We start from the raw sequence: 22474 nt of genomic DNA on the forward strand, positions 1-22474 counted from the left end.
GAAACTGACCGGGGAAATGGAGGTGACTTTTAGCAGCAGATCAGGTGGAGATTTAAACTTGTCACTGTCCCATCTGAATAAAACCTCACTTATTGCAGCTGATGTCACAGTTCCCCTGGTAAATGTTTGACAGAGATTTCTAGTGTGGGAATAGCATTCTTCATCACACAACACCAAGTTATAGTCCAACAGATTTATTTGGAAGTACTAGCTTTCAGAGCTTACCTGATGAAGGAGCAACGCTCCGAAAACTAGTTTTTCCAAATAAACCTGTTGGATGATAACCTGGTGTTGCGTGATATTTTTAACTTTGTCCACCCCTGTTCAACATCATGGTAAATGTTTGACGGAGATTTCTTGCGTGGGATTAGTATTTTTCATCATCGGAGGCTTTGAAACTGAAAGTATCAGTGTTCTATGTGCATTCTTCGACATGTTTGACAGCAAATCGGAAGAAGATCCACAGTTCCAAAAACTTGTTTTGACTACATCACCTCCTTTCACAGACCTTGGTCCAAAGCAATATCCATTTACCATTTTGGTCCTCAACCGAAAAGTAAATAAAAATAAAAAATATATGGAGTTTCCAAACTGATGTAACTTCTATTTAACATTCATGATACAATCCATTCAATAGAATCCCTACAGTGTGGTAACAGGCCATTTGGCCCAACAAGCCCAGACCACCCCTCCGAAGAGCATTCCATCCAGACCTTTCACCTTATCTTTTCCCTAAAATGCTGCATTTCCCATGGCTAACACACTTAACATACAAATCCCTGAATACGATGGGCAATTTAGCATAGCCAATCCACCTAACATGCACATAGGACACAGAACATAGAAAAGTACAGCACAGAACAGGCTCTTTGGCCCACGATATTGTGCCGAGATTTAATCCTAATGCAAAATATAGAAACTTAACCTATGCAACCCTCAACTCACTGCTATCCATGTGCATGTCCAGCAGTCGCTTAAATGTCCCCAATGAGTTTGCTTCCACCACCACTGCTGGCAACGCATTCCATGCATTTACAACTCTCTGCGTAAAGAACCTACCTCTGATGTCTCCTTTATACCTTCCTCCTAATATCTTCAAACTATGACTTCTCGTACCAGTCAATCCTGCCCTGGGGAAAAGTTTCTGGCTATTCTATCTATTCCTCTCGTTATTTTGTACATCTCGATCAGGTCTCCTCTCTTCCTCCTTCTCTCCAGAGAGAAAAGTCCGAGTTTATTCAACCTTTTTTCATAAGGCACGCCCTCCAGTCCAGTCAGCATCCTGGTAAACTTTCTTTGCACCCTCTCCAAAGCCTCTGTATATTTCCTATAGTAGGGCGACCAGAACTGGACACAATATTCCAAGTGTGGTCTCACCAGGGACTTGTAGAGCTGCAGCAAAACCTCATGGCTCTTAAACTCTATCCCCCTATTAATGAAAGCCAAAGCACCATATGCTTTCTGAACAACCCTATCCACTTGGGTGGCAACTTTGAGGGATCTATGTACTTGCACATCCAGATCCCTCTGTTCCTCCACACTGCCAAGAATCCTGTCTTTAATCCTATATTCAGCATTCGAGTTCGACCTTCCAAACTGCATCACTTCACATTTATCCAGGTTAAACTCCATCTGCCATTTCTCAGCCCAGCTCTGCATCCTGTCTATGTCGCGCTGCCGCCTGCAGTAGCCCTCTCTCCTATCGATAACACCTCCAACCTTTGTGTCATTTGCAAATTTACTGACCCACCCCTCAATCTCCTCATCCAAGTCATTTATAAAAACTACAAAGAGCAGAGGCCCAATAACAGAGCCCTGTGGGACCCCACTCAACACTGACCTCCAGGCAGAATACTTTCCATCTACAACCACTCTCTGCCTTCTGTCAGCCAGCCAATTCTGAATCCAGATAGCCAAATTTCCCTGTATCCCATACTTCCTGACTTTATGAATGAGCCTACAATTGGGAACCCTATCAAATGCCTTGCTGAAGTCCATATACATCACATCTACTGCTCAACCTGTCTTGACACCTCCTCAAAGAACTCAATAAGATTCGTGAGGCATGACCTGCCCCTCACAAAGCCATGCTGACTGCCTTTGCTTTGCCAAATAGTCAGAAATCATATCCCTCAGAATTCTTTCCAAAACTTTGCTGACCACAGACGTAAGACTGACTGGTCTGTCCAGTCAGGCAGGGATTTCCCTATTTCCCTTCTTAAAAAGAGGAACAACATTCGCCTCCTTCCAATGCTCCGGTACGACTCCTGTGGAGAGTGAGGAGACAAATATCCTCGCCAGCGGCTTAGCACCTCCTTTCTCGCTTCCCGGAGCAGCCTAGGATAAATCTGGTCTGGCTCTGGAGACTTATCAAGCTTAATGTTTTCCAAACTTTCTAGCACATCAACTTCATCAATCTTGATCTGGTCAAGACTGTATCCCAGCTCCTCTAAGTTTTCATTTGCAACAAGTTCCCTTTCCTTGGTGAAAACCGAAGCAAGAAACTCATTTAGGGCTTCCCCTATCTGCTCAGACTCCATGCACAAGTTCCCTACGCTATCCCTGATCGGCTCTACCTTCTCCCTGATCATTCTCTTATTCCTCACGTACAAGTAAAATGCCTTTGGGTTCTCCCTAATCCTTTTGCCAAGCCTTTATTGTGCCCCCTCCTGGGTCTCCTCAGTCCAATTCTGAGCTCCTTTCTAGCAAGTCTGTAATCCTCTAAAGCTGTGCTAGATCCTTGCTTCCTCCACCTTACGTAAGCTACCTTTTTCCTTTTGACGAGAAGTTCCTCTGTTCTCGTCATCCAAGGTTCCTTAATCTTACCCCTTCTTACCTGTCTCAGAGGAACAAATTTGTGCATCACTCGCAACAACTGCTCCTTAAATAGTCTCAACATGTCTGTTGTACCCTTTCTGAGGAACAATTGCTCCCAGTCTGTACTTCCCAACTCCTGTCTCATAGCATCATAATTTCCTTTTCCCCAATGAAATATCTTCCCTCAGTAACTGTTCCTTTTCCTCTCTAAGGCTATGCTAAATGTTAGGCAGCTGAGATCACTGTCACTAACGTGTTCTCCCACCGTGAGATCTGACACCTGTCTTGGCTCATTGCAGAGCACCAAATCCAAAATGGCCTCTCCCCTCGTCGGTCTGTCTACATACTGAGTAAGGAAATCCTCCTGAACACATCTGACAAAAATGGCTCCATCCAAAACATCCACACTTAGGAGGTTCCAGTCGAAATTGGGAAAATTGAAATCACCAATAACTACAACCCTGCTACCTTTGTATTTTTCCAGAATCTGCACGCCTATGCATTCTTCAATCTCTCTATAGCTATTAGTTGGTCTGTAGAAAATCCCCAATGCGGTGGCTGTTTCCTTGCTGTTCCTGATTTCCACCCATCCTGTCTCAGTAGACAAACCTTCCTCAACAACCTTTGTTTCTGTAGCTGTGATGCACTCTCTAAATAGCAATGCTACACCCCCTCTGCATTTTCCACACTCCCTGTTCTTTCTAAACGTTCTAAACCCTGGAACATCAAGCAACCATTCCTGTCCCTATGAAACCCACATCTCCGTTATGGCCACAACATTGTATCCCCAAGTACTGATCCATGCTCTAAGTTCATCACTCTTATTTCAGACACTCCTTGCATTAAAGCAGACACACTTTAACCGATCCCTTTGTTTCATTGTGTGAGAAACCTTCCTGATAGATTCAATATATCCTGTCACTGTCCCGTCTGCAACTGACCTCCTCTCAGACATGTGGCTCTGATTCGCACCCCCATCTTTGGACAATTTCTGCTGGATCACACGGATAAAAGCAAATAGAAACATGAATAAACCCTCAGCCACAATGTGGTTGTGGCCGAGTTGTCAAGGAATTTAACTAAAGCAAACAGTTAAAGAAATTATGTATTATCACTTGAAGCAGTTTTGTTTCAGGGAAGTACATTGTGATGTGATTGGTGTCATGTTCAATGCAGTGTATAAACATTGTATTCACTCACTTTATATGTTTATGTTTCAATAAGTGGCAATGGAGGATGATATACAGGGACACAGAACCTGAGGAATTACATTCGAACCTGGCAGCAATAATGTGGAATGGATCTGTCTATAATCCACATTCCCAATGAAAGCAGGCTTTGATTCGACCTCATACCCACCCCTGAGAGGTGGACTTAGTTTAAAAGTACACAGCGCCACAACATTACAATTGGAGCCAGATTGTTCAGGGATGAGGTCAGGGATGATCTCACTCTCCATCCTATGCTCAGGAAGGAGGTTAGTGCAGGAATAAAACAGAAAATAGTGGAGAAATTCAGCGGGTCTGGCAGTATCTATGGAGAAAAGAGAGAGTTAATGTTGAGTCCAATATGAGTCTTCTTCAGAACTAGCCTGAACAATTCACATTAGACTCAGAATGTTAAGTGAGTTTCTCCAGCACTTTCTGTTTTATGTCAGATTTCCAACATCCCTACTACAGTATTTATTAAGCAGTACAGGACCCCTGAGCGTATTTCATTCTTCCACCAGGACTGAGCTCTGAATCCTGCTGGTTGTTCTGTTCAGCACAGACGGTCCATGACCTTAGCTGTATGGGGAGATGCAGGTTAATAGTAGAACAATAGTGATACAAACTTTACAGATGAACGTCAGTAACTCACACAGGCTGCTCTCATGGCACCTTCCAAACCTACAGCCTCTCCCACCCTGAAAGACAAGAGCAGCAGATGCATGAGTACACTACCAACAGCAGGTTACCTTCCAATCACACAACGTCCTGACTTAGGACTATATCACTATTCCTTCACTGACATTCCATTCCAATGCATCATTGCCCAAAAGACTGGGAGTTGGTGACACAGTGGTATGGTCACTGGTTTAGTAATCAAATGAACCCAGGTTCAAATTTCACCAGAGATAGTAGTGAAATTTATATCCACAAAAATCTGGGATTAAATGCCAGACTAATGGTGCCCATGTAGCTATGTTAATTGTTGTAAAATTCCATCTGGTTCAGGAATATTCTTAAGGCAAGGAAATCTGTCATCCTTACATAGTCTGTTCCACATGTAACTCCAGATTCTCAGTAATACAGTCAACTTATAACTGCCATCTGAAATAGCTGCCACTCAGATCAATGTGGCCAGTAAATCGATGCCAATTACAATGAAGATTTGGGGGGAGTCCAAGATGGTAGCAATCCACCGCAGCATAAGCAGACCACCAGATCACCGCGATATCCTGGGACTCTGGAAAGGTTGTGGAGTCCCAGGAAACTGTCAGAGAGCAACTTACCTCGGTTTTCACCAGCCAAGGGAGGACGTACATCTGAGACTCGGCCCATAGCCGAGCCTGCAGGATCCTCGGACCCAATTTCCTACCAGGTCCTAGTAAAGGAGTTTGCGAATTCTCGCGAGATGTTGGGGAAGCAGATAGACGAGAAGTTGGCCCGAATCTCTATCATGCTGCAGAAGCATGAACAGCAGCTGGGAGTCCTGGAGAAAAGGATGGATGAGGTAGAGTGCAGGGTCACAGTGGTGGAAGCTGATGCTGATTCCTCCAAGGATAGGATCCAGGCCCTGGAGATGCAGGTCCATAATTTGCTTGACCAGGTTGATGACCTTGAGAACAGGGGCAGGGAAAAAAATTTTGGATCATTGGTCTGCCAGAGGGTAAGGAAGGTGAGCGGTTGGTGGAATTTATTGAGGACTGGTTGCTGAAATTCCTTAACTTGAAGGCTGGAATGGGAAGCTTTGAAGATTGAGAGGGCTCACTGGGTCATGGTGTGGAGGTCAGGTCTGGACCAGCGTCTTCATCCTGTCTTGGTGCGGTTTATCATTATAGACATAAGGAGATATAGACATAAAATCATGTTCTTCCAGGACATCTCAGTGCCGGTGATCCAGAAAAGTAAATCTTATGATGCCATCAAGAAAAGACTGAGGGAGCAAAGGATCCAGTACTCTCTGAGGTATCTGGCAGTGCTTCAGATCATCTTTGATGGATCTGTACATCTCTTTGACATGCTGGAGAAGGCAAGAGACTTTGTGGACAAATTAACTTTATCTGAACAATTTGGTAAGTACAAATAGTCGTGTTGTTTGGGTATGACTCTACTTTTCTTGAAGAAAAAGGAAGTCCAGTTGGAGCTTTCTTTTCCTTTTTTTAAATTGGTAATAATCTGGTCTAAACTATGTTCAGGGGCAGTTGGGATGTGTACTTTCAATTTCTAAGTTAAGTTATACCAAAGAATGGGCAGGGTACTTCCCTTTTTTAAAAAAAAAATTCTAAATTCACATTGTTATTCCATGGTGTATTTTTTTTCTTTTCTGCTTGTGCTTGTGGTGCAGCTCCAGCTATGAGGAGGGAAAATGGTTGGGATGGCTAGATGCCTACTTATGGGCAGTGTATACCTGGTTCAGGTATTTAAATGCCCAGGCTGCAGTATTGGCAGCAGGATGGGAAGTTGGGATTTGGGATGTGTAGATTAGAGTGGTGCTGGAAAGGCACAGCAGGTCAGGCAGCATCTGAGGAGCAGGAAAATCGACATTTTGGGCAAAAGCCCTTCATCAGGAATGAGGCTGGGAGCCTCAGCGGTGGAGAGATAAATGGGAGGGGGGAAGGTAGCTGAGAGTGCAATAGGTGGATTGAGGTGGGGGTAAAGGTGATCGGTCGGAAGGGAGGGTGGAGAGGATAGATGGGAAGGAAGATGGACAGGTAGGACAGGTCAAGAGGATGGTGCTGAGTTGGAGGTTTGGAACTGGGGTAAGGTGAGGGGAGGGGAAATGAGGAAACGGGTGAAGTCCACATTGATGTCCTGGGGTTGAAGTGTTCTGAGGCGGATGATGAGGCGTTCTTCCTCCAGGCGTCAGGTGGTGAGAGAATGGCCGTGGAGAAGCCCAGGACCTGCATGTCCTCAGCAGAGTGGGAGGGGGAGTTGAAATGTTCAGCCACGAGGCGGTGGGATTGATTGGTGTGCGTGTCCCGAAGATGTTCCCTGAAGCACTCTGTGAGAAAGCGTCCAGTCTCCCCAAGGTAGAGGAGAACGCATTGGGAGTAACGGACACAATAAATTACATGTGTGGAGGTGCAGGTGAAACTTTGATGGATGTGGAAGGCTCCTTTGGGGAAGTGAGGATGGAGGTGAGGGGGGAGGTGTGGTTTTGCAATTCCGGTAGTGGCAGGGGAAAGTGCCAGGAGGGGAGGGTGGATTGATGGGGTCATGGACCTGACCAGGTAGTCGTGGAGGGATTTTGCGGAATGCAGACAGGGGTTGGCAGGGAAGTATATCCCTGGTGGTGGGGTCTGTTTGGAGGTGGCAGAAATGTCAGTGGTTAACGTGATTTATGCGAAGCTTCATGGGGTGAAAGGTGACAACCAGGGGTTCTGTCCTTTTGGGATGCATAGATGGGCAGAGGGTGAGTTGCTCTATTCAGCGCCGTTGGCGCTTTATATGTTGGTTTGTGTCTTTGGTTTTTGTTGTATGAAGTCTTTGATAGCTTTGTAGGTTTGTTAACATGTGTTTTTTGTTCGATGGATCTTGCGACACTAAGGCTCAGTGATTTGTAATTCGAGTTCCTCCTCCCTTGAATCTAAATGTTACTGCAGAAGGTTAAAGCTAATGATTTGATTAAATGGTGTTCCTGGAACATCAAGGGAGTCACTCACCAATTAAGAGGAAGAACGTACTTTCGAGTCTTAGAAAGGAAAAGGTGGAAATTGCTTTATTACAGAGACACACTTGGATGAAAGGGAGCATTTGAGACTACAGCAGAATGGCTTTGATCAGGTTTACTTTTCATCTTTTAATACCAGAAGTAGGAGAGTGGCCATATTGGTTAGGAGAAATCTCCCAGTTAAGTTACTAGAGTGTGTTAAAGACACACACGGGAGGTTTGTAATTCCCTAAGCCCTGATAAACAGGGAAGAATATGTTGTTTTAAATGTTTATTGCCATCCGGCCCGTCCCCTCAAATTTCTGGTAGATGCATTCTCTAAATTGATTAGTCCTGAGCCCCGGCATATCGTTATAGAGGGAGATTTTAACTGTCTCATAAGTCACACAGTAGACAGGTTGCCCAAAGGGCCCCTGATACCCTCTGTACAAACTAAACAATTAGTGGATGTGTGTGTGGAGTTAAGGTTGGTGGACCTCTGGAAGCGTCTCCACCCTACAGGCAGGTATTTTACTTTTTTTTTCATGAATACAGACGTCACACCAGGATTGATATTTTTTCAGATCCCCATGGCAATCTTGGACTTGGTGGCATATTATGTGATTGGTAATATTACCATCTCCAACAGTGCTCCAGTGTACCTGTTGGTTAAGATTTAGGACTTTACAGTGGGTCCGAGACACTAGTGAATGGATCCCTTGATCCTGAAGGATAATAAGTTTTTGGAGTATTTCTTTAGGGAATTTCAGATGTTCCTAGACATCAACTCGAGCTCGGTTAGTAGCCTGTCCGCCCTTTGGGAAACTGCCAAAGCCTATGCCATGAGGTTAGTTATTTCCTACTCTGCCAGTAGGAAGCGGCAGAAGGGTGAGCAGCAATGTCTCCTCGAAGCACAATTGAAGGAAGCCAAGAAGGCTTACTATGACAGGCCCTCATTGGTCAAGCTATAGAGGATTATGGCGCTGCGGTCTGCATTCAATTCCGTGCTCATGCAGACAGCAATGAAGGAGCCTACTTTCGCTAAACACGGTTTTATGAGCATGGTGACAAACAGGACAAGTACCTGGTGTATCTTGCCAGGAAAAGGAGTTCCCCTCAATCCATTACCTTGATTAGGGAAAGATTTGGAAACCTGATATGTGATTCCAAAAAGATCAATGCGGTATTCCAGAGATTTTACTCTGAATTATAACATTTTGTGGATTGTGAGGATGGGTGGGCCAAAACGGAGTCCTTTTTCAAGGATTTGGAGCTGCCGGGTGTGACCCCCGAACAACAGTCTTTTTGAAATGCCCCTTTACCAGAGCAAGAGGTCCAGGAGGATGTGAAGCAGCTTCAAAGTGGAAAGGTGCCTAGTCCTGATGGACTTCCCAGTGAATTTTATAAGGAACTTGTCAGGCCCGATGCTCAATTTGTTCAATGACTCGTATAGCCACGATCATCCCCCACCATCTCTTAGAGATGCAAATATTTCGCTTATTCTTAAAAAAGGGAAAGTCCCAGAGGACTATGCTTCTTACAGGCCCATTTCAATCTTAAATGTGGACTTTAAAATCCTCTCTAAGACTCTTGCGTTAAGGCTGGAGACTGTGTTACCTTCTATTGTTAAAGACAACCAGACGGGCTTCATAAAAGTCTGCAGATCCTCCAATAATGCTAGGAGGCTGCTTAATGTAACTCAAGTGTGTCAACAACAGTCAATCCAGGGATTGTTGATTTCTCTAGATACAGAGACGGTATTTGACCAAGTTGAGTGGCCGCACCTTTTTTATACTCTGGAGCGGTTTGGCTTGGGTGAAGCCTTGGTAAGATGGGCAGTCCTCACCAACGGGAACAATCAAGTAATTTTAACATTTTTAGGGACAGCCAGCAGGGCTGTCCCCTTTCGCCATTGCTTTTTACATTGGTGATTGAACCATTGGCAGAGGTCACTCATACAGATCCCAATGTACCGGCTCCAGAAGTGCAGTCAAAATTACATAAGATTTTGTTGTACATCGATGACGTTCTCATTTTTTTTGTCGAATCCAGCAGTTTTGGTGCCTCACCTGTTACAATGCATCAGTGCGTTTGGTGCCTTTTCAGGGTACAAGAGTAATCTTGTAAAATCAGAGGCTATGCCTATGGATGGTCTTACAAAGGTGTTGGGTCTTGAGGGCAAATCTCGATTCTCATTTAAGTGGTCACGGGGGGTTTTATGTATTTGGGCATAATCTTTACTCCAGTTCTGGATCAGTTGTTTAAAGCTAATTTTGTTCAATTATTGACAAAATCAAACAAGACCTTCAAAGATGGGATGTGCTTCTGATCTCATGGTTAAGTCGAATAGCCCTTATTAAGATGAATATTCTCCCCCGTTTGTTATACCCTGTATGGATGCTCCCCCTGATTTTCAATACGCAAATACTCAGGAGACTGAACGGCTGGTTCAACTCTTTTATTTGACATCGTAAGCAGCCCCTTATTAAATCAGCTAAACTGCAATTGCCTTACAGATTGGGGGAAGTGGATCTCCCGGACATTAAAAGTTACCAACTAAGCTCGCTTTTATCTTTCGTGAGTGATTGGGCTTGTTTCAATATGGTTTTCAATGTGGTTTTCAATATTGTTAGATATCGAAACCTCTCAGGCAGGGTGTCCCCTTACTAGCTTGCTGTCTTTGGACAAAATGAGGACAGTTAAGGAATATTGTCATTACCCAATAGTTATCAATACTGTTAAAGCATGGAGGGCAATTCAACAGAGGGAAGGCAATATTGGCAAAACATCTTCTCTTACACCTAGAGTGGGTATGCCGGGTTTTCAACCAGGGATGATGGATTCAGGATTCAAACATTGGGCAGCTAGGGGTGTGTCTTGCCTGGGTGATTTATTTGAGGGAGACACAATGATGTCCTTTGATCAGTTAGCACAGAAATATGAGCTATCAAACAGGGACCTCTTTCATTTTTTTCAAGTTAGGGGTTTTATTCAAAGAAAGCTGACATTTTTGACTGATCCCTACAAATCCTACATAGAGAGGAGGGTGCTCAGTGGTAAGAGTACACTCTCTGTCAGCACTTTAAATCATCAATTGGGGGGGTGCCCCTCAGATGCGTTGGATCGAGTCTGCAGGGTGTGGGAGAGAGAGCTAGGCGTTGAGGTCACCGCAGAGGCAATGGGAAGATATTTGGGAAAATGCAAGAAAGAAATCAATTTGCAATAGGACCCATGCTTTATAGTTGAAGATTCTCCTTAGGGTCCACTTGACTGTGGATCGTTTGTCAAAATTTAGACCATGGGTATCTTCAACATGTCCCAAGTGCAAGGCACTCTTACCCATTGTCTCTAGTCCTGTGATCGGCTTCAAACATACTGGAGCGCGGTGGAGGTTGCAATGGAGGGGACTTTGGGTGCAAGGGTGGAGAAGGACCCGATCTCTTTTCTTCTTGGCCTGCCCAGTGTGTTCCCTGTAGATGTGCATAAGAAAAAACATTTCAACATCCTCACTTTCTGCACAAGAAAGAATACCATGTTAAGTTGGGTGTCCAAAACTCCCACGGACCTGTGAGGTTGGTGTAAGATTGTTATGGAGCATATCCCCTTGGACTTTCTCACAAGTATGGTACACCACACGACTGAGAATTTCTATCAGACATGGCAGCCCTTTTTGGAATACCTGGACACAGATTTGTCTGCCACAGTAATAAGGGTTTTTATATAGCCATATTGATTGTGCTTTATGAGTCCAATATCCAGAGAGGGGGAACTGAGAAAGTATGAAAATGTGAAAATTAATGCTCTCAATATTCCAGAGCATTGTTTTGCTGAGCTGTATTGTTATTATTTATTTAGTTAAGTAGTTAGTTGGGTTTTTTTATATACTTTTATAAATTTATACATGAGGGCAGTTTGGGTTTTTGAAACTTTTTTTGGTGTTCTTTCTTTGTATTGTTTTGAATTGTGTTGTTTTGTATTTGTCGTAATATTAAAAAATCTATTTTTCAATAAAAATAGATTTTAAGATAAAATGAAGGTTTGGCTCAATGGTCATCCAGTTCCCATGGAGGTTGGTACCAGTGCAGCTGTCTCTGTAGTTGCAGAATCTGTCTTTAACAAGATTCACTCGGGAATCCAACTTTTAAGCTTGTGCAAGTCCTCAGCCAGAGGGACAACATAGACTGTTGCAAATTAAGGGTACAACTTCACTTCCGATCTCCTATAGGAAGCAGTTGGGGCAGTTATGCTAATAGTAGTAAAAGGCTATTGGGTCAGAGTTGATTGAGAAAAATTCACCTTGATTGCCTCAACATTCTCCAATTGGAAAACGGTTGCCTCAGTGAAGTCCCAGTGAAATAGTCAGGAGTTTTTCAAGAAGGGCTTGGGACTATCAAAGGCGTCAAAGCTGTTTTATATATCAACAAGGAAGCAATTCTGAGATTTTGCAAAGCCCACCCAGTGCCATTTCCCTTGCAGGCAAAAGTACGAGTGGAAATCAGGAGGCTAGAGTGAAAGAATCAACAAACCAATGCAGTTTGCAGAATGGGCAGCACTAGTTGTGCTAACTGTGAAGCCTGACAGCTCGGTTTGCCTCTGCGGTAATTTTAAACAAATGGTAAACGCTTTCTTGCAGCTGGATAAATAACCAATCCCTCGCAAAGAAGAGTGAACACAAAGTTGGCAAAGGGGGCTGTCCTTCATGAAGCTGGACACGAGCCACTCCGACTGGATGAGAAGTGCCAGACGTATGCTACAATGAATACCCATAACGGGTTACATCAATAAAAACAAGGCAGCCATTTGAGCTATCCATCAGTCCACACTCTTTTCCAGCGAACCATGGAGAACATTTTACAAGGCTACCCCAGGTTGCCATTTATCTGGTTGACATACTAATAACAGGAAAGAGCAATAAAGAGAACTTGGACATTGTGCTTAAAAATTTCTCTAAGGTGGGCATATGCCTTACACAGGAAAAATGTGTTCCAGGTGCCCCAAAAGACCCACTTGGGTTCCAGAGTTGATGAAACTGGGTTACACTCACTGGAAGAGAAAGTAAGGGCTATCAAAGGAGCTCCGGCCCCCATGTCTGTACTGGCACTTAGGCATTTCCTTGGGTTAGAGAATTATTACAGAAAATTCATTGGTAACTTGGCCTCCATCTTGGCACCCTTACACCTGCTATTATAAAAGGGTCAGCCTTGGAAATGGTCCCAAAGCCAAGAAGCAGTCTTTAAGGAAATGAAAAAGCATTTATCATCATCTAAGTGTTGGCCCCCTATGATCCGAAGTGAGGGATATTGCTGACATGCGATGCCTCACCATACCCTATCAGGGTAGTGTTGAATCACCAGTGGCCCATCGGAGAGAAATGCCCGATAGCGTATGCTTCCCAGACTTTGGCTGATGCCAAATGCAGTATGCCAAGATAAAGAAGAAAGGTTTCGCGGTCACCTTTGGTGTGAGGAAGTTCCACTAGTACCTTTATGGGTGAAAATTTGTCATAGTCACAGATCACAAACCCGTGCTAGGACTACTAAAGGAAGACAAGGCAGTGCTACCTATAGCTTCTGGTAGAATTTAGCATTGGGCCCTTATTCTCAGTGAGTACAAGTTAGACCACCATCCACGAAACCAAGCAGCTAATGTGGATGCCTCGAGCTACCTCCCACTGGCTGATACTCCACCACTGGGGCCTCCCCAAAACAGTCCATTTTGGTTTTAAACTTCCTGGACACCCTCCCAGTCACCGCAGACAACATCCAACTGTGGATAACAAACTGCCATTCCTAGATGTCACAGTAGAGCAAACAGCCAATGGGGAACTTGAAACCAGCATCTACAGGAAAACAACACATACGGACCAAATATTGAACTACAGAAGCAATCACCCCAACATCCACAAATGAAGCTGCACCAGAACATTATTTCAACAAGCCACCACACATTGCAGCACAGATGAACTACGCAGAGCAGAGGAAAATCACCTATACATTGTACTCAAAAATAATGGGACCCAATGAACATAGTCCACTGATTTCTCAGCAACAAACCCAAACAAGCAGACAAATACGCACCCAGAAACCCTAGCCACTCTCCCCTACATGAAAGACATCTCGGAAATGACTGCAAGACTACTCAGACCACTTGGCATCATGGTAGCCCACAAACCCACCAACACACTAAAACAGCAGCTAATGAACTTGAAAGACCCTATACAGACAACAAGCAAAACTAATGTCATTTAGAAAATACCGTGCAAGAACTGTAACAAACATTACATTGGACAAACAGGCAGAAAAATAACCACCAGGATACATGAACATCAACTAGCCACAAAATGACATGACCCTCTCTCACTCGTATCCTTACATACAGATAAGGAAGAACACCACTTCAACTGGGACAACACATCCATCCTAGGACAAGCCAAACAGAGACACACACAAGAATTCCTCGAAGCATGGCATTCCAACTAGAACTCTATCAATAAACACATTGACTTGGACCCCATTTACCACCTCCTGAAAAAAAGAACAGGAAAGACATCACCATAGGAAATGACATCACCAAACCAAAGAAACCCAAACTTATAAACAGAAAGCAGGAATTATCAGTAATGCTTGGTCTGGAGGTTCACTGAAGATGTTACCTAGTAGGGTAACGCAATGTCTGAAAATGAACCTTCCAGCTCAGCGAGCAAACCTACACCTCAACCTGAGCTACAAATCTTTTCAAAACTCACAAACACAAAAAGATCATATCCTATCAAAACTTAAAAACTTAAAAATAATGGGGAAAACAGAAGGGCTATCGCAACCAGGATTGAAACCTTTTTTGGACCTGGCAAGACCAGATCACTGCAGAGGACGGTATATTGCTGTGAGACAACAAGGAAAGGTTGTCCCAGGAAAAGATCAATGCTAGATATTGGCTGACTTCTACCAGGGCAACTCAGGGGTTTCCAAGATGAAGATGATGGCAGGAAGCTATGTCTGGTGGCTGCATTAGTGGGACAGTACCCAGAATGCCAACAAGGACAGAAATCGCCACCAGCACCACCCTCACATTTGTGGAAAGACCAGGTAAACCCTGGACTCAGTTACATGTCAACTATACCAATCCTTTCATGGCATCAATGTTCTTGGTCATCGTGGACGTGCCATTCAAAGTGATTAGGTGTGCTTAAAGTTCGTTCAGCAAACTCAGGGATTGAGAAGCTGTGAACATCGTTTACGACATATGGACTCCCGGAAGTATTAGTCATGGACAATAGGACATAATTTACCAGCAGGAAATTTGAATATTTCCTAAAGTCCAATGGCATTCAACAGATAAGGACAGCTCCATACCATCTGTTGTCCAATGGTCTAATGGAAAAATGGTCCAAACATTGAAACCACAGGTGCTTTCATGACCTATATTGCCAACTGAAACTTTGGCACTGTGATCTCAGGCAGTGATATCTGCCATGGAGCTGGGACTGAATTCCAGTAGTTGTGAGGCTCCTTTAAACGATCACAGCTTTCCATTCATTCAGGTGTCCTGCAGACCCAATAAGATCAGCCTAAATCGAGTCCCCTGCTGAAAAACTTCAGAGCAAAGTAGGTGCTTTTGATTTAAAATCTCTGTTGATTCACCATTCTCCATCGTCTTTCCTCATGTCACCAATGGTTTGCTGATTACTGTATTTTCTGGTTCTCATCCCTTCCATCAATGCGAACAGTTTCTCCATTTATAATCTGTCCAGACCCCTCATTAGTTTCAATAGGTCTATCACATCTGAACCCCTTTCTCCAACAAGAACAGTCCAAATCTCTCCAATCTATCTGGAACTGAAGTATGCTCTCATGAATTTTCTCTGCACCCGATCTAATATCATCACAATCTTTCTAAAGAGTGTCTCACGACTGAATACAGTATTCCAGCTGAGAGCAACCTGAATTTTACAGACATTTAACATGATTTTTTTTTCTTTTTATTCTCTGTGATTCAATGATAAACCTCACAATGCCATTAGCTTTTTCAATTGCCTTCCAAATCTGTATTTGATTTTGTCTGCAGTGTTCCCACACAACTGCATGTAAGCAGTGCAAGGTACAGGCATGACAATAAGCACCAACACGCTGTTGTCGGTATTGCCTTCCAGATCCAAAAGTTGCTGCTGCAAACCGATTTTGGAGACTTTACGGCTGAAAAGAAATTTCAAGGGAACGTTGATGGTTTCTGTCATCTTCTGATGATATAAATCATTTCATACTTACCTGCATTAAATTCCATCCACCATTTGGATGTCCATTTCACCAACCTAGCCATTTCTTTCGAAATTGTGCACTATCTTCCTCACAGTTCACATATCTCTGGGTTTTGTACTGTGCACAAACTTTGAAATTGGTCCTTGTACACCAAGATCTACATATCAATTTATATCAGCAAGAGCTAGAATCCTGACATATAGGCCCAGTACAAATCTTCCTCTAGTGCGAGAAACATCCATTAAGTATGCCTGTTTCCTGTCACTCATATCCACGTTACTACTGTCCCTTTGATTTGGTTACCTCTAGCTTTGCTGTTGTGCAACACTTTACCAAGCACCTTTTGGACGTCCTTTTTGACCACACCAACAGTATTACCTGCATCAACTCTCTCTGTTACATCATCAAAAGAACCTGATGAAAAAAGTCCTTTGACTGTGTGCACTTTTTGTTTTCCCCTAATTTCGAGGTGTCGCAATCTGTGCTCAATCACTCATCAAGATCTTTTTAACGAACAAGCATGGGACAGCTACTCACCACATCACAATAACGGTTGACCCTTTCCCACTTTCGCTGGAAGGTTCGTTTTTACCCCTTTGGGAACAAAACTTCTATTTTCCTAAACAGTACATAGATAATTGTGTGTGTCTAGCACCAGATAATACTTTGATGTCAATTTATGGATGCACTGGATGATATTAATTGTCATCTTCCTTTTGTTCTTATTTGTTAGAAATTGTTTGTGCTTGGGAAAAAGAGGTGATTGCTGTAGCAGTTCAGTACGTCTCATGCTGCACAAGAGATTCTAAAAAATGCAGACAGGAATCTCCCTGTTGAAATCTGAAAAGCCAAAAGCACCATGTGTTTCCCAAACTGTTTTTTTTGTACAATCCCTATAGTGTGGAAACAGGCCATTGGGCTCAAGCCCAGACTCACCTGCTCCACCCCCAACCCACTCTATCCCTGTAAGCCTGCAATTCCGATGGCTAATCCACCTAACCTGCACATCTTTGGACTGTGGAAGGAAACCGACCACCCAGAGGAAACCCACACAGAAATGGGGAGAATGTGCAAACTCCACATAGACATTCACTTGAGACTGGAATTGAACCTAGGTCCCTGGCGCTGAGGCAGCAGTGTGAACCACTGAGCTACTGTGTTGCACTGTGTTCTGTTAATCGCATCTTAAATTCCAACATGATTGTCAAACATGATTTATCTTTAGTAAATTCATGTTGATTCTGTCCAATAATATCATCATTTTCTAACTGTTGAGTTATCAAGTTCTTGATAATTATAATGTCAGACTAGCAAATCCTCCATTTTCTCTTCCCTCCTTCTCAAATAGTGAAGTGGTATTTGTGCATTCAAATCTGCAGAAATGGTTCCCAAGTCTGTAGAGTTTTGAAGATGATGATCAATATATTTCCTGTCTCGACAACCACTTATTGCGAGACTCTGTGTGTAGATAATCCAATCAGGAGATTTGTCAATTTAAATCTCTTTAATTTTTCAGTGCTACATTTGTTTCAAAATATTAACTTCTTTCAGTTTTCTTTACTGACAGTAGGCCTAGTTAGTCTAGCTTTTGTCGAGTATTTCTGAAGGACATGTTTATCTTCCTCCACAAAGATGAACATGAAGTATACATTTAGTTTGTCTATCATCTCCTTGTTCCCACTATAAGCCTTCCTGTCTCTACGAGAAGTGGACCTATGTTTGCCATTGATAATCTTCTCATGTTTGCACACGTACAGAAGCCTTTACAGTCTTCTTTTATGTTTCTCACCAGTTGACTTTCATATTCTATACTCCTTTTCTTTATCAGTTTCTTGGTTCTCCTTTACTTAATTTTGAAAAGATCCCAATCTTCAGTCCTTTGGTAATCCTTTTTCTTTTGATATAGTAACATCTTCAACATCTTTTGTTAGTCCCAACTGGACCACTTTTCCTGTTGAGCTTTTCCTGTCTCAAAGGAATCTATATTTGTTGTAAACTATATACTAATGCTTCATTAATCATTATTATCATTCTCCCTATGCAATTGAGGGTTTCCCCCAGGTGTTCCAGTTGCCTCCCAAAGTCCAAAGATGTGTAGGTTAGGTGGACTAGCCATGGCAAATGCAGGGTTACAGGGATAGGGTAATGAGGATGGGTCTAGGTAGAATATTTGTCAGTGGGTCGGTGTGGACTCAATGTGCTGAATGGCCTGCTTCCACACTGTAGGGATCCTGTGATTTGAGTACAAGAGTAGTGAAGTTTTCTGTGAGTATAGTGCTAGAAAAGCACAGCAAGTGAGGCAGCATCCGATGAGCATGAGAATCGATGTTTCAAACATAAGGGCTTTCCTGGTGAAGGGCTTATGCCCGAAACGTCGATTCTCCTGCTCTTCGGATGCTGCCTGACCTCCTGTGCTTTTCTAGCACTACACCCCCGACTCTGATCTCCAGCATCTGCAGTCCTCACTGTCTCCTAGCGAAGTTTTCCTTCAATTTTATAGGAGCTTGGTGAAACTGCAGCTTCAGATTGCAGGAGGATCATTTCAAGAGGCCAAGTTCTTCTGCTATTGTGATCCTTATTAATGACAAAAAACTCAGAACCATTACTCAGTGTTATCCATAACTCACCAATTCAGATTTCTCATTGCCTATTTCTTTCCCTTTGCCTAAAAAACTATAAACCATAATAAAAAGAACTATACACATTGTCTCCCTCCTGGTATTACTCTCTCAGTCCCTCAGGCTGTTTCCTAAGCAGCCAAAACACTTGCCCTGCATCACTCTTTGAATGCTGACATTGCCTCAGGAGTTCTGCTTTTCTGCTGCTGCTTGGTTTGGGCCTCATCCCTCAGGTTTTTATTTGGAAGCTCTGCTGCCACTGTTCACCAGGCTCTTGTCTGAGCATTCTTTTTCAAATGTTGAGTCCCCACCACGCTCAAGGCAAAAAAAAAATTACTCTCAACTCCTCATTCATCTTTCCATCAATTACTTTAAATCTCTGCTCCCTAGTTATTGATCTCCCTGGTCAGGGAAATAAGATTGAAATACTCCCATCAGTTGCCTCTGCCATTTCCCTCCCTTCCACTCACCCGTCTGAACAAGTGTCCATTAATGCTTCCCCTGAACTCCCCTTGCCTGAAGTCACATCTTTCTCTGGTTTCTTCTTTCTCTCCCCTTATGCCCTCTCTCAGCTCATCATTTGACCCACCTTCTGTTTCTTCAACTCTATTCTCATGAAACTGCTGATCAGCTAAAATACTCTTCATGATCCCATATTCTCTGATTTTGTATACAGTTCACTCTTTTTATATATTGTCGTGCTTTTCTGTGATCACCCCTCAGACAAAAATCTTTGGAGTCCTCTGTCCTTGCAAACTCGTACCCCATCTCCAAACTCCCCTTACTCTCCAAAGTCAAGAACATATTGTCGCCTCAAATCCTGGAAAAGGAAGGATCAATTGAGTAATATGTGGAAAAGTGAGGAGTTGGGCAAAAAAATGTCACATAAAATAAGGGACAAGAGGGCAGCTGACGCTTCCAGTCAGAGTGATGGATGTCACTCCCTCAAGGGGTCATTCTGTGAGTTTCAGTGCCTTAAAGAACAGGTCCTTCCTTGAGTACAGATTCAATCCCGGAGCGCTCTCTCTCTCTCTCCTGTACATATGCTGATCCCACCACGCACATCATCCCTGCCTTGATTGCTCTGGGTCTTCCTCTTCTGAGCTGCTGTCAAACACATCCGAGGCAACACATCCCACATTGATGCTGTCAGTTTGAAACTCTCCGAGGATGAAGAATACTATTCCCACATTAGAAATCACTGTCAAACATTTACCAGGGGAACTGTGACAGCAGCTGCAATAAGTGAGGTTTTATTCAGATGGGACAGTGACAAGTTTAAATCCCCACCTGATCTGCTGCTCAAAGTCACCTCCATTTCCCCGGTCAGTTTCCCAAGTTTCAGGAAACTCCTGTTGCTCCAGAAATATTTGGATTGACTGTGAGAGACATCAATCAGAGAGCCCACCCACTCTGCACATTGTCTCCTCTTCCTCTTCCAGAGCTGGTTCACTTCCTATAGGGACTGAAAACCAAGTGAAGAGATGGTGAGTGAAGGAGCAGCTTTTATATAAATTGTATCCCATAATATCCACACCAATCTTCAGGCAGTCTGACTATCCTGTGGGCAGTCAGGGGGTGGAAATGTCCCTTATACTGTGTGAGAAGATCCAGCTGAGAGAGCTGTTTACTCGGTGCTTTGTGCTGAACTGTTTGACTGGAGCTGTGTGTTGGATATTGAGTGTGTTTATTGGAAGCATTTCCCTCTGATTTCCAGGCTGAGTTTTGTTGATGGATCATTTCTGAATATGAGAAGGTGAGGTGTCGTTATTTGAAAGTGCAGCGTCATAAAGTTATACAGCATGGAAACAGACCCTTCGGTCCAACCAGTCCATGCCGAACATAATTCCAAACTAAACTAGTCCCACCTGCCTGCTGCTGACCCATCTCCCTCCAAATCTTTCCAATTCACGTACCTACCCAAATGTCTTTTAAACATTGTAATTTTACCCACATTTACCACTTTTTCAGGAAGTTCATTCCACATATGAACCACCCTTTCTCAAAAAAAAAGTACACTTCATCGTTTTAAATCTGTCTCCTCTCACCATAAAAATGTGCCCCCTCAGCTTGAAATCCCCCATCTTGGGGAAAAGACAACTACCATTAACTTTGTGTCTACCTCTCATTATTCTTATGAACTTCTGTCAGGTTGCCTCTCAATCTCATGTTCCAGTGAAGAGTCCCAGTATATGTCAAACTTTCCATACCCAGTAACATCCTGGTAAATGTCTTCTGAACCCTCCAGCTTAATACTATTGTCCCTATAACTGGGCGACCAGCACTAGACACAGTATTCCAGATGAGGCTTCACCACAGGATTTTCACTGATTTCCTATTGTTGAGTTCTATGTCTGTTGGGAGCTGGTTAGTAGTGGACCATTGATTGATAAATGATTTGCAGAATGGAGGCAACCTTTTCCTGGGTCCTGGTGATTAGCACTGTCTGTGTCTCTCATTGGCCCCCACATACCCCTCCAATCATACATACCTAGTCACCCTCCACACACACACATGCACACACACACACAGAGCCATCACCTTAACTGGTCTTGCCATTTAAGTACAGTGGCAACAAGAGCAGGTCAGCAACTAGGAATCCTGTGGTGAGAAGCTAACCCGAGTCCCCATAGCTTGTCCACCATCTATAGGATACAAGTCAGGAATGTGATGGAATACTTTCCGCCTGACCAGATGACTGCAACTCTGAAAACACTTGGGAAACTTGACACTGTCCAGAACAAAGCTGCCCACTTGATTGGCACCCCATCCACCACCTTCAACATTCACTCCACCAGTGAGGCACACTTGCAGCAGTATATAACGCTCTCAGTTATAAGTGGAGGCAATGGCCTAGTGGTATTATCGCTAGACTATTAATCCAAACATTCAGCTAATGTTCTGGTTTGAATCCTACCATGGCAGATGGTGTAATTTGAATTCAATAAAAAAATCTGAAATTACCACCATAAAACCATTGTTGATTTTTGCAAAAATTCATTTGGTTTTTGGGACGGGAATCTGTCATCCTTCAATGGTCTGGTTTACATGTAACTCCAGACCCAGAGCAATGTGGTTGGCTTTTAACTGCCCTCAGGGCAATTAGGGATGTGCAATAAATGCTGGGCTAGCCTGAGGCGCCCACATGCCATGAATAAATATTAAAATATCAGCTTGGCCAACCTCCTCGCTAGGTGGGCCTTATTACAATTTTTCACTTAGTTGGGAGGAGTATGCAAACTTTAGAAAGGCAAGGTTTGAAGGTTTGCCATGAATGTGAACCTGTATTTCAGGGGGTAGGAAGTGGTTGGAGGCTGGGGAAAAACAATTCCAATCCATTAAACTGATCATTTTCATGAATAATTATTAAAAATGACATTTCAAAACTTCTGGCCAGCACAACAAACTTGCTGTCTGGTTAAGAAGCAAAGCTACAGAGTGGCCAGGTCTCAAATCCTGGTCACCAGGCAAGGGAGGAGGAGAGACCTGCCCAACTATGATCCTACCCATACCATCTCACTCCCTACCCATACCTTGCCTCTATGTCACAAACACCCCAGGACCGACTCTACTTCTCCTCACACATGACCTGACTCTCGCTCTCCATGCCCCCTCCCCTGAATTTCACCGTCCTCCTCCCTGCCCCCATTCCACATAACCACCCCACCATAGCAGAGCAACAATTCCCAACCCTTCCGACAGCACCTTCTAAACCTGCAATTTTTATCATTGAAAGGACAAGAGCATCAGATACATGGGAACATCATCTCTGCAAAATGCCGTCCAAACTATGCACTAACCTGACTTGAGACGACTTCACTGTTCTGTCACTGTTACTGGCAATCAATCTACACCAGATGAACTGAAGCAGTTCAAGAAGGCTTCTCATGGTTAGTTAAAGATGGGCAATAAATGCTAGGCAGTTAGATC

General features: G+C 43.5%; 1 protein-coding gene and 1 pseudogene across 1 annotated transcript in view; one reads left to right on the forward strand and one right to left on the reverse strand.

The window, feature by feature from the left end:
- Positions 1-22474, forward strand: part of LOC140455670 (uncharacterized) — a 72967-nt pseudogene that overhangs the window by 48318 nt on the left and 2175 nt on the right.
- The window catches only part of LOC140455668 (uncharacterized), a 66320-nt gene that overhangs the window by 15933 nt on the left and 27913 nt on the right, over positions 1-22474 (reverse strand). The window lies entirely within an intron of this gene.

The sequence above is a fragment of the Chiloscyllium punctatum genome, chromosome 30, assembly GCF_047496795.1.
Source record: "Chiloscyllium punctatum isolate Juve2018m chromosome 30, sChiPun1.3, whole genome shotgun sequence".
NCBI classification, from domain to species: domain Eukaryota; kingdom Metazoa; phylum Chordata; class Chondrichthyes; order Orectolobiformes; family Hemiscylliidae; genus Chiloscyllium; species Chiloscyllium punctatum.